General features: G+C 36.5%; 2 protein-coding genes across 2 annotated transcripts in view; one reads left to right on the top strand and one right to left on the bottom strand.

Annotated features, from left to right (window-relative positions):
• The window catches only part of LOC115255743 (BLOC-1-related complex subunit 5), a 96380-nt gene that overhangs the window by 45630 nt on the left and 38626 nt on the right, over window positions 1–12124 (top strand). The gene's annotated exons all lie outside the window — the stretch shown is intronic.
• The window catches only part of LOC109401897 (uncharacterized), a 28945-nt gene that overhangs the window by 4356 nt on the left and 12465 nt on the right, over window positions 1–12124 (bottom strand). The window lies entirely within an intron of this gene.

Here is a 12124-nt window from a genome sequence, read left to right as displayed (position 1 = left end):
AAATTTCTTGGAGAAACCCTGGGTAAACCTTGGTGGCACACCAGGATAAATTTTTGATGGAGTTTTCAAAGAAAATGTCCAGAACAAATCTCTAGAGGAACTTCTGGGAAATGTATCCCTGGCGGAATTTCAGGAGCAAGCTTTGGTGAAATTCTTCCCTGGAAAACATTTAGGAATTCCTGGATAAACCCTTGGAGAAATCCCTAGAGGATACATGAGAAAATGGCTGGAGGAATTATTGATGGAATTTCTACAGAAATCCTTAAAAAGAGAGGAGAAAATATTTCAGGCATGCCTTGGTGATTTCTGGAGGAATATCTGGTAAAATTCTCGGAAAATCCCCGAAAGAATACCTGGAGTAGACGTTACAGTAATTCCTAAATAGATATTTGATGGTGTCGCCTAGCCGACGAACGTCTAACTAAAGCCGCCGTTGCCAGATAGTTCTTTACCTGCTGAATACTTCTAGCTCGTTAGAGTCTCGAGACATACGCGCTAGAACTTTCATGACACTAGGCACCATCTATCGGATAAGTCACGAACCTGAGTCTATGGCTATCGTCAGAAAGTTCAGATAGGTAGCTTGTTGAACAACGTTGGCGAAGACGGCCTCATTCTATCACATCAGGAGATGTAGAGGTTTGAACATTTTCCCACTGGCGTCACCTAGCGGACTAATATCGAACCAATGTCACCATTGATTGTTCGTTCTTCGTTTGCTGCGCAACTTTGCTGAAAACGGCATACTTCTAGCTCGATAGAATCTCAAGAAATACATGTTTGGACTTCTTTGGCACTAGGCGCCACCTAGCGGATAAATCACGAACCCTAGACTAGACTCAATTGCCAGACAGTTCTTAGCATGATGAACAACTTTGCAAAAGACGGCATCGTTCTATCTCATCATGATTCTGAGATATAGAATTTTGAACATTTTTGATACTGGTGCCACCCAGCGGACGAATCTCGAAACAAGGTCACCGTTTGCAGAGAGTTCTTAGTTTGCTGATCAACTTTGCTGAAAACGGCACACTTCTAGCTCCTAAGAGTTTCCAGATATATGTGTTTGAACTTTTTTGACACTAGGCGCCACCTAGCGGATAAATCACGAAATATAGGTTCAACTGTCAGATAGTTCTTAGCTCGCTGAACAACTTTACAAAAGACGGCATTATTCTATCTCATTCTGAAATACCGTCAGTGTACCAGTAGCCGCTCGTGTTCCAATAGCCGCTCACCGTCTTGAAAATGATGTTTATTGGCATAAATATGTATGATTGTCTTCATCCATGTATAATTCGGCACGCATATTTTGAATATCCGTGAAAAAAAGATTGTATTTTTGCAGGGAACTCTGTTTTCTACACTCGTGAGCGGCTATTGGAACACGAACGGCTACTGGTACACTGAGGGTATAGAGGTTTGATCGCGGACAAATCTCGAATCAAGGTTGCCGTTGTCAGATAGTTTTTTACCTGCTGAATAAACTATTCTTCTATCTCATTGGGATCTTGAGGTATACCTTGTGCAAAGTAAGTGGCCAATCTTGGTACCCCGAGACAATCCGGAATAACTCCGGAACCATGTGGACTAGGTTCCCATGTCCCCGGAGTCTTGAAAAACTATGATTTTCAGGAAGTTTTGAAATTTTCATCAAAATCCGTCAAAAGACAAAAAAGTTATCACCATTTTTGTGTTTTTCCGAAGGTGAAAAATATACGTTGGCTGGATGAAGGTTAAGGAAACTCTCCCAAGAATTCATTAAACGATTAGAAATGAGATTTAATTACAAATTACTTCAGGAATTTGAATAGCGTACTTTCAGAAACTATTTTAGGGGTATACCATAGCATGTCTTCTTGAAAAAAAAAAGAAAATGCTCTGGATTTTATAATCAAGTACCACAGTTTCCTCCAAGAAATTCCCGCATGAAGTTCCTCCAGGTTTCATTAATGCTCCTTAGCAGTTCTTGCAGGTATCCTTTTATGAAATTCTTCAAAGATTCCCACAGAAATTTGTCCAAAGGTTTAAACAAGATTCTTTCGAAAATTCAGGAATATGAAAATTTCAGGAATATGAATATTCAGGAATATGAAAAATTCAGGAAAATTCAGGAATATGAATCGGTTATTTATTCGATTTCTTGAAACATTGCTCGAGAAAAGGGTTTTTAAGGAAAGTACCTCCAAAAGTTTCTCGAAGCAGTTACAGATTACTAGATCAAGGAGTTTCTACAGAAGATTTTCCAGAAAGTCCTGAAGCTCCAGGATCACTTTAACGAATTTCTCCAAGAGTTTCTCTGAGAGCTTTTTTTTTTAAGTTTTTCTGAGAATTTCTGCAGAGATCCTTCAGGAATTTCTCCGAATATTTCAAATTTTTCAAATAATTTTAAGAAAATCAAAGTTTCCTTTTCATTTCGTTGTCGTTTATTCTTAAATTTTACTTTACTTTTTCAGAAATTTCCTTCAGAAACCTCTAGAATTCTTAAATATGTACGTCCGAAATTTTCTCAGGGAATTTCATCTCTTGCTCCACAACAGTGAATCAAAATTCAACCATTCCGCAATAATAATGACAATGTCGCAACCTGTATTTTTTTGCGACAAAACAACCCATGCGACATAAGTTTGTCCCAACTTGAAAATAATGGGATTAACATCGTACACCACGAGTTTAGAGATTTTTAAGCCTTGCATTGCGATTTTCGAACGGTAACTTCGAATCGGTAAACACTGCAACTCTGGTGAAGGTCTATCATCGAACAGTTTCGACTTTGGGTTAGTAATAATTGATTATTCACGAGTTGAAAATTACGCAACAAATTCAGCTTCCGTTTTATCTGCAACAAACAATTTCGAGATCATGTCATTATCTGTCACCAGTAGGGATAATGACTAATCGTCGCACCTTCTTTGTTGCTTGTTTTGTACCTCTTTTGTCTGACAATTCTCTTCACTGCTCCACAATTTTTGCAAATAGTTTCTATAGAAATTCTATCAAGAATTCTGTAGCAAATTCCAGTAGAAGTTAAAGGTTTTTTTTACAAAATACTTTCGAGAATTCTTCTTGAGAATTGCTTTGTTCTCAAAAAAACTGCGGAAGGAAATTCCAAAAAAAAAAGCATGAGAAATTCCTAAAATAATGGGCGAAAAAATACCCAAAAATAAAAAAAAAAACTTTAAGCTTAATGAAAATATCACAAAGAATTCAAAAGTTCTCTCATAGGAATTACAAAAAGAATTTACTAAAGCATGGCTGAAGGTCTTTTCAAAGGAATTACCGTAGGATTCCTCATATAAATTGCTCGAGTTCTCAATGAAATTGATAAAGAAATTTCCAAGGGATTTACAGAAGAATTTTTAGGAAGCTGAAGAAATTCCAAAGAATTTTCCGAAGAAATTTTTAAAGTATTACCAAAGAATTTTCCAAAAATTGCTTGAGAATCTTCAAAAATAAATTTTGCCAACAAATTGCAAAGGAATTAGCGAAGAAATTTACAAAATTATGACTGAAAGATTTGCCGGAACCATTTCCGAAGAAATTGATAAGAAAATTTCCAAATAGTGATTTTTTCTGAAAAAATCCTTACTGCAATTCGGCACCAACATTTCAAAAGGGCGTAACTGCTTTTGCAGCCAATGCCTTCTCACAGAGCTGTGGGTCGTATTTCATTCATCTCACGCAATTCACATCCATTAATCGAAAGAGGAGGATTTTATCTTTCTATTTGTGCTAGTGGATTGCTCGAGAGGGATGGGATGCGCACCACAGCTTTGTGAGAAGGCATTGGTTGTAAATGCAGTTACGCCCTTTTGAAAAGTTGGTGCCGAATTGTCGAAGAAATTCCTAGAGGCATCCATCCCTGGAGGAACTCCTGGAGCAATTTCTAAGAAATCATTGATGGAATTCCTATTGCAATGTTTGAAGATCTGCAAGGATATCAGATGAAATTTGTGGAGAAATCCATGGAATTCCTGAAAAAAAAAGTTCTGGGAAAATATCTGGAGCACCTCCAAGAAGAATCACAACAGAAATGAGTTGATAAATTCCAGCACGAGTTCCAGGATAATTTCAAATGTAATTCCAGAAGCATTACTGTGGTGAAGGTAGTGAATAAGTAAAAGGGAATAACAGAAAAAATGTTAATGCAAATAAAATTATTATAATAATAATCGACATATGAAAACGGGAGCGCCTAATACTATTCCTTGACAGGAATGCAACATGTCACACGCGACGTCGAGGAGGAAAGGAAGACGACGCAACATAATATAAAAGTGACACGTCGTGAACGAGGAGTCAGTTGATCGACGATTGCAGAGCGGAGCAGTAACCCACAGTGATAGCAGCAACAGGGCCGAGGCTTCTTTGGAGTGCTAATTCCGTAGCTGGTCAAAAGTGAGGTTTTGGGAGTTTTCCTCGCTTAGACCAGCTAAAGAAACAGCACAACAGAAGCGCCCACACAACTACATCCCGCTCCACCGGTTAGTAAGCGGGTGGAACCGCTTTCTACCAGTTGGAGCGTCGAGCTGAAGTAGCCAACGGAAGATGCCGGAAGCCGGTCACGACAATTACCAAGAGATTTTGGTATAGGAATACCAAGAGGTAACCCGGGAAATCCTTAGTGGATGCCCAATTGGGAAATCTAATAGAGGAATCCTAGTGAAATCTCTTAAGGAATTCCTATATGAGTAATAACTGAAAACATTGATAGAGGAACATTTTTAGAAATTTCTTGAAGGAACCATGTAGGGATCCTAAGAGGAATTCCGGAAAAATCCCTAAATTTATTCATCAGTAGGTCGGATCCAGAGGCACGTTGTCCTTCATTTGGGAAATTTGTGCCATCCGTAGATTAATTCATGGATGAATGCACGGAGTATTTCATAGAGGTATTATTTGCAGAATATCTACAGAAATTTTCTGAAAGATTCTGAAGGATGTAACAAATGAAGTTATTTTTTTGAATGAGTGTAATCAGTTTCGTACCTTTGAATTCCGCCCTATTTTGCTAATCCTTTGACGGATACGCGTATTTCGACTACCACTTGTAATCTTCCTCAGTGTCAGTGATAGACAAGCGGTAGTCGAAATACGCGTATCTGTCAAAGGATAAGCAAAACAGGGCGGAATAAAATGTACGAAAATGAGTGTAATCATCATTCAAAGAGGGTATTCTGCTTAGAGGGTTCGAAAAGTCGGTACAACAAATTAAAGTTATGCTGTACACTACAAATGCATCGCGCTCACACGTGAGGCGACATGCACGGAGTAACTTGTAATAAAACCCTACAAATGTGCTATTTTGTATTTCGTATCGCATGCCACATTGAACACTGCTATGAAAATAAAACAGAACTCTACAAATGTACAACCAACACAATAACACAATAAACATGCAACACTTAAAATAAATTGTGCCCAGTTATCTAAATAGATAACGTAGCCCAATCCCAGGATGACGACTTACTGGCCGATTGCCTTTTGTTCGCAGTGCTAGTTGTTCGGTCTAGGAATTTCTAATCCTAAGGAGGCATCCTGCTTCTGACTATAATACAAGACTTTCTGATGTCCGTGCTAGGAGACGATTTGCGCGTCTAGTACTTGTTCGTTGCCCGAAACGGCCTGAGCACTACATATGCTAATTGAATACTAGGGACGGATTCACAAACCACAGTATAATATACAACATAAACTAACAAAATTTTTACTAACTACAGTTGACTCTCTACATCTCGATATTGAAGGGACCATCGAGATAAGGAGAGATCGAAGTCGAGAACCAATTTGTAATGCACACTAGATTGAAAAATCGTCCGTAACTAGGAAAAACCATCAACAGGTGTCACTTCGCCTTCCCAGAATGATTTGCACCTAAGAAACGAGATCTAGCAACCTGTAAAAACGGACATATCGACATATGGAGAGAAAATCTAGAACAAAAACGATTGAGATCGCATCGAGATAGAGAGATATCGAGATAAGGAGATATCGACATGTAGAAAGGTAAAATGTACGCAGATTGAAGGGACCGACCAAACCATCGAGATAGGGAGAGATATCGAGATGTAGAACATCGACATGTGGAAAGTCGACTGTAATATAAACTTAACACGCTCTATGCAAAACTAGAAGAATTTTCCATTAATTTCATTCTCCAATTCATGGAAAATTCTTAAAACTACACACTCAAAACAGATTTGCGGGCTCGGCAAAAACGCGCACAGCCGTCTGCTCAGTAAAACTATCAGCTGATATCCCAGCAAAAGGTGACATTTGTTAGCTGACTCTCAGCAAAACGATTGCCGAGACTCAGCAATGAACTGTCAAAATTGCTGAGATCTCAGCAAAATTGTAGTTTGCTGATTACTCGGCTGTGCAAATCTCGGCAAAAGAATGGAAAAATGCTGGTATCCCGGCAATCTGAATTAAGTGTGTATTTTACATACGCAACAACTGGGGATATCAAAGGAAGAATGCATGAACAATTCTTAGGGAAATATCTGAAATGGTTCTTATGGAAATTTCCAGAAAAATTCTTGAATGAACTCCAGCAGAAATTTCTGGAATAATCAAAGCAGAAAAATATGGAGAAATCCCAGCAGGATTTTTTGGAATAATCCTTCGGAAAATTCCTGGATAAATCTACGTAGTAATTCTTGAAGGTATTATTGGAGAAATTTTCAGAGAACCCCTTGGATACATCGCTATAGGAGTTTATGTAGAAATTCATGGAAAAAGCCCTACAAGGAATGTCAGTATAAAATATACAACATAAATGTCATCATAAATCCTAACAATTAAACCTAGTGGAATCCCAGATATGCCGGAAAGAAGAAGTGAATTGGTAGACTTGTAATCACGACAGCACGCAACGTTTATTGTTTGTTAAATTAAGGCGAAACTGGATCCATTTCCTCACTTTTTGGTTTTTGATTTTTTATACAGTGATAGACATTCGTTTAGCCGAGAACAAAAAAAGTGTCAGGAAACTCATACAAAAGATTTTATGATAAAACTTTTTTATCGTAGTAATAGTATATCTAGTACAGTTTTATAAAAATGTGATACATTAAACTTACATATACACTGAAACAAAACCGAGGGTAAAAACCCTTCAAATTTCATTTTTTGCCTAGACATTCGTTTAGCCGAGGTAAATGAAAAATTGGATTTCAATAGATTTTTTTGCAATTTCGTGAGTATATTTCGAGAATATACTCCAAGGCATTTAGTTTATGACGTGTTAGCAAGATATTTGACCTTGAAAGTTTATTTACTTGTGAAATTCAGAGAAACATTATAAAAAAATGTCCCGATAAGGAGAAGCGACGATAAACAAATTTATTTAAGAAAACTGATTTCTGTAAACACTCAAACGTAAGCTAGATTAGCAGTTTTGAAAATATGGCACAGAATTATTGTCAGAAATGTTCAAATTATTGCATAAAATGTCATGAAAAAAATAAGTATATTGGTTTTTGGTTGGTTAAACTTTAAAATGGGATTGATAAAAGCTAAAATAAATAGTTCTGCATTGAAATAAGTACGTGCCCTAATGCCTGTGGAGTATATGTGTTTGATACTACCATTACTAAATGAGTTAGAAGACTGCAAAGTGAAAGAACTGCAAGAAGTGTCAGATTTTGTGTACCCTGTTTATTCAAATGCAGATGCTCATACAAAAATGCAAGATTTGGTTAAATAATTGGCTTATTTCATTCAATCTGAAGAAATATATTATAAATGAGTCTTAGTTGTGAACCACATTCATTTTTAACATGATTTATTTGAAAAGAATGTCTAAATTATGAAACAAGTAGTTCATGCTAGAAATTTGAATACTTTCGGTGCCATTTCTCGAAATGTGAGCCGTCCAATGTATATTATTTCAGCCAGAATACAGTCTAGAAGATATTGGGAGCTATTAGAAGACGTAATAGTAGTAAACGCTGTGATTTATGCAAGTGGAACCATCATATTTCATCAAAACAATACTTAAATACGTGATTTTTTGATGGTTTGTGTTATTTTTTTTCTATTAAAAACGTTGTTTTTCGTAAAATTTTAACCTGCTTTGGTCATGAAACTTTCATTAGATTCTTTTGAAACACTTTCGATAAAAATAACTACATCAAATCTCAATTGAGAAACATTTAAAATATTATGACATATTTATATGAGATGCATGCAAAATTAATATGGCAACACTTCCAAAAACGATCTAATTCATGATTAACAAGTCGATCTATAATGCAGATCACCATACAAAATGACTTTGTTGGATATTTTTCGAAATTTGATAGTTTTTTTTATTATGGAATTCTAAAAATTGTACAATTCGGCTAAACGAATGTCTAGGCAAAAAATTACATTTGAAGGGTTTTTACCCTCGTTTTTGTTTCAGTGTATATGTTAGTGTGATGTATCACATTTTTATAAAACAGTTCTAGATATACTATCACTACGATAAAAAAGTTTTATCATAACATCTTTTGTATGAGTTTCCTGGCACTTTTTTGAATTTTTTTAGCCTCGGCTAAACGAATGTCTATCACTGTAAAATAACGAAGCAATATTTTCAAAATCGGTTTTCGTGCACATGTAGAGTATGGATCAAGGTATCTCCTGATTTTTTTTCGTGGTGAAGAATGAAAAACAGAAACCATTTTTGAATAAAATTTCACAGAAAAATGGTTTCTGCAAAAATGGAAAACTTTTTCCACCACAAAAAAAATCAGAAGATACCTTGATCCATGCTCTACATGTGCACGAAAACCGATTTTGAAAATATTGCTTCGTTATTTAATAAAAAATCAAAAACCAAAAAAAAAAATGAGGAAATGCTTCCAGTTTCGCCTTATGAAGAATAGTCTTTAGGTCCATATAGTTCATCATAATTATTTCATAATTGTCACTATTGTACCATATAGTAATAAGAGTATCCTCATGTATACAAACTAGCATACAAATGGACTCAGACGTATTGCTCGCAATATCTGAATCCGAATCCTCGCGGAATATAATCTACGCTACTCTTTGAGCCTCGGAGAAATTACGATAACTTTGGAACATCTATTTGGTGATCTAGAATAGATCATCCAAACTATTCTGAAGTTAAGATCTTCAAGATCTACAAGCTCTACTGTTCTCGATTGTCTCTGTTGTACCTCTTAATATTATAAGTATCTCTTTCCCGAGCCGGAATGAATAACTACCACATAACTGGAGCATACCAAAGTCAGGTATCATACCAAGACAAGGTATTGGTCGGTTATCCAGGTATTGAAAATAACTTATTTTGGTATTTTGTAGGTATTGATGACATACCTCAACGAGTTATTGGTTTGGTGTTGAGGACTGCTTGAGGTATTATTCAATTATGGAAAAATCGCTATTTGCATGGAAAAATCACCGATTATTATTTAGGTATTGCCATACCTGATGTCATTATTCACGCGTTATGCATAGAATACACACCAGTTATTATTTTAGGTATTTTACCTCTTATGCAGGGCTACTTAATACATCATTCAGGTTGTAGGTATTCGGTTTTCTATACCTGAGTTAGTTATTCTTGAGCTATTTTCTCCTGCTCGGGTTATGTTGTTATCTATGCGTCCACTGGCATACAAATTCTCTTCATGGAGTTTTAAAGCATGAATCGCAATTTTAGCACATTTGAATTGTAGCGAATGCTCGCGGAATATAACCTAGGTTACTCTTAGTGCCTCAGAATGCAATTATATGTATTTTCTCTAGTAGGCGGCGCTAGCGATCATAAAACTTTTTGCTTTGATAGGCTTTGTATCAACAGCTATTGCCAGTATCGTCGCGCTCGTGTTGTGAATATCCAGCGTGGTTGCATAAGTTGAAACCATTCTTGGGTTAAGTGCGGAGTCTTTGGTGAAGTTGATCAGAACAGCAAGATCTTGCTCGAGCTATCCGATAGTGAACTAGTTGATTTATCCGCTTGATGGCGCTTGTATTCCAGGCATTAAGAAATCACATAATTATGCAGGTCGAGAATCACTTAGTGATAGATTTTGCATCACACCCGCAAAAATAGGCAACAAAACTCACTTTATTGGTAAAAATCCTCGCAAACGACGCTATTTTTCGAGTTTATTATGTGTATGTTGTCTTTATCCGTACGCGTCTGTTAAATTCCTTTTGTTATTTATCACGCATCACCTTGCGAAGCCAACGAGCTTAGGGACCATTCATAAACCACGTAGAATTTTTGGGGAAAGGGGGGGGGGATTCTGGCCAAAGTCTACGCTCCGTACCGGGTGTTCTTGGAACACCTTCAGTTTATTCAGAAAAATGTTCTAAATAGATCAATTTTAAAGCTACATAAAAACTTATTTAGCCAACTTGCTCAAAATTAATAGAACTACAATTTTGCCGGAAAAAAATCCTGCAAATTGTAAAAGTTTAGTTTTAAATTTCTTTTATAATATGGATCATTCGTATTTTCATGCACATTAGAATGAGTGCTTTATTATTAGGAACTACTTTGTATAAGACAAGTTTTATTTGTGTGATACATACGTGTTCTATTTTAACCTGTTAATATTTCCCTAAGAGTAATTCGCATTTGGAGAGCATCATGAGTCTCATTTTGATGGCCTATTTTCAGGTCATTTCGGGCAATGATCATCTAAAAAATATGCGACTCGTTCCCTAACAGGGACATCAAGATGTAAACCTCTCGTACCCGAATTAACTCAAGCTATGAAAGCAGCCAGCGCTGCGAACAAAATGAAACTTGCCAAAAAATATACAATTACAGGAATGACTGATGGACCAATAACAAATATGAAACCTCATCATCCTATCATCGGAAATTGTTATCCACAAGGGCAACAAGGCGCAGTGCATGTTATGCGCTGTATATGTCCGTATGTATGTATTTTATTACGCATTCATAGTGCTCCAGTACAATGTTATATTTCTAATATGCATTTGCAGTATTTCATAAATAGCATTTGCAGGGTTTCGTAAAATAGTACCTAACCGCAAAACCCACGTGGATATTGTAAATAGTGTAACTACGTTACGGCCATGAACACTTGCAGTGATCTGCACAATTACGCTGTGAAGCAAGATATCATGTCCTTTGTAATTATTTACTTATTCCAAGATCGACGGTCCAACATTGGAATTACTCTGATCGATTTGGAGGTTTTGCTTGAGTTTGTTCTGCCGCCAAGATCGAAGGTCTTATATGGTTTCGAACTACCTGGGCACCCACGTCGATTCCCGCGGCACCTCACACTCTCACAGTAAAACAAATCAAAATATTATGCAGAAATATAAAAATTTGGATTTTGATGCGGGATTAAGGACAAGGTTGCAAAGAATCGAAAATGGCAGCAAGTATGGCAACCTATTCCCCGCACCACCCCCCCACCACCCCTTGTCCACGATCTCCAACATCCCCAGAGGCCGCTCAGAAAATACAGCATTTTGTGCAACTAACCTGATTGGAAGTCCTTGCATATTGCTACTGGCAAGAGCACGTACGATAATCCTTCCGAAATTTCGATTGTTAAAATAATATTTAATCCAAATCTTCAGATTCTTGCCAAATTTCAAATCGCTCCAAATGTTGGTCTTCTTCTTGTCCGTTTTGTTTTTTCTTCACTGATTTTGAACACCGATATAAATCACCACTTTTGATACATTTCCGCACATTGAATCAGCCCATAAACTTGATCGATTGATGATAACACTATGTATTTTCACCCACTTCATTTATTTTAACTGCACAACCAAGATTTATTCAATTTTTTGCCGTAGAAATCGAAGTCAAAAATCAATCAAAACTGATTCCGATCGCGAGTGTACTATACTAGTATGTTTACGTAGTAGTGCTCACCGCCTTGCAGTGATGTCGACATAAATAATAAGGTACGCGATTGATTACTTTTTTGAACCTTGAATTTTGTGACACAAAATTACAAAAAACACGTCGAAACGATTATTATAATTGTTTAATACAGTTTAGCGAAAAATACATTTGTAAAATGTGAAACTTTGTTGAAAAAACTGCATTTTTGATCACTATCGCTTTTCACAAATAAAAAAAAACCCCGCTACTAGCAACCCTGCTCTTACT

Source organism: Aedes albopictus, chromosome 1 (assembly GCF_035046485.1).
Source record: "Aedes albopictus strain Foshan chromosome 1, AalbF5, whole genome shotgun sequence".
Taxonomy (NCBI): Eukaryota; Metazoa; Arthropoda; class Insecta; order Diptera; family Culicidae; genus Aedes; species Aedes albopictus.
The sequence above is the reverse complement of the archived record's forward strand: the minus strand, read 5'-3'. Positions and strand labels throughout refer to the sequence as shown.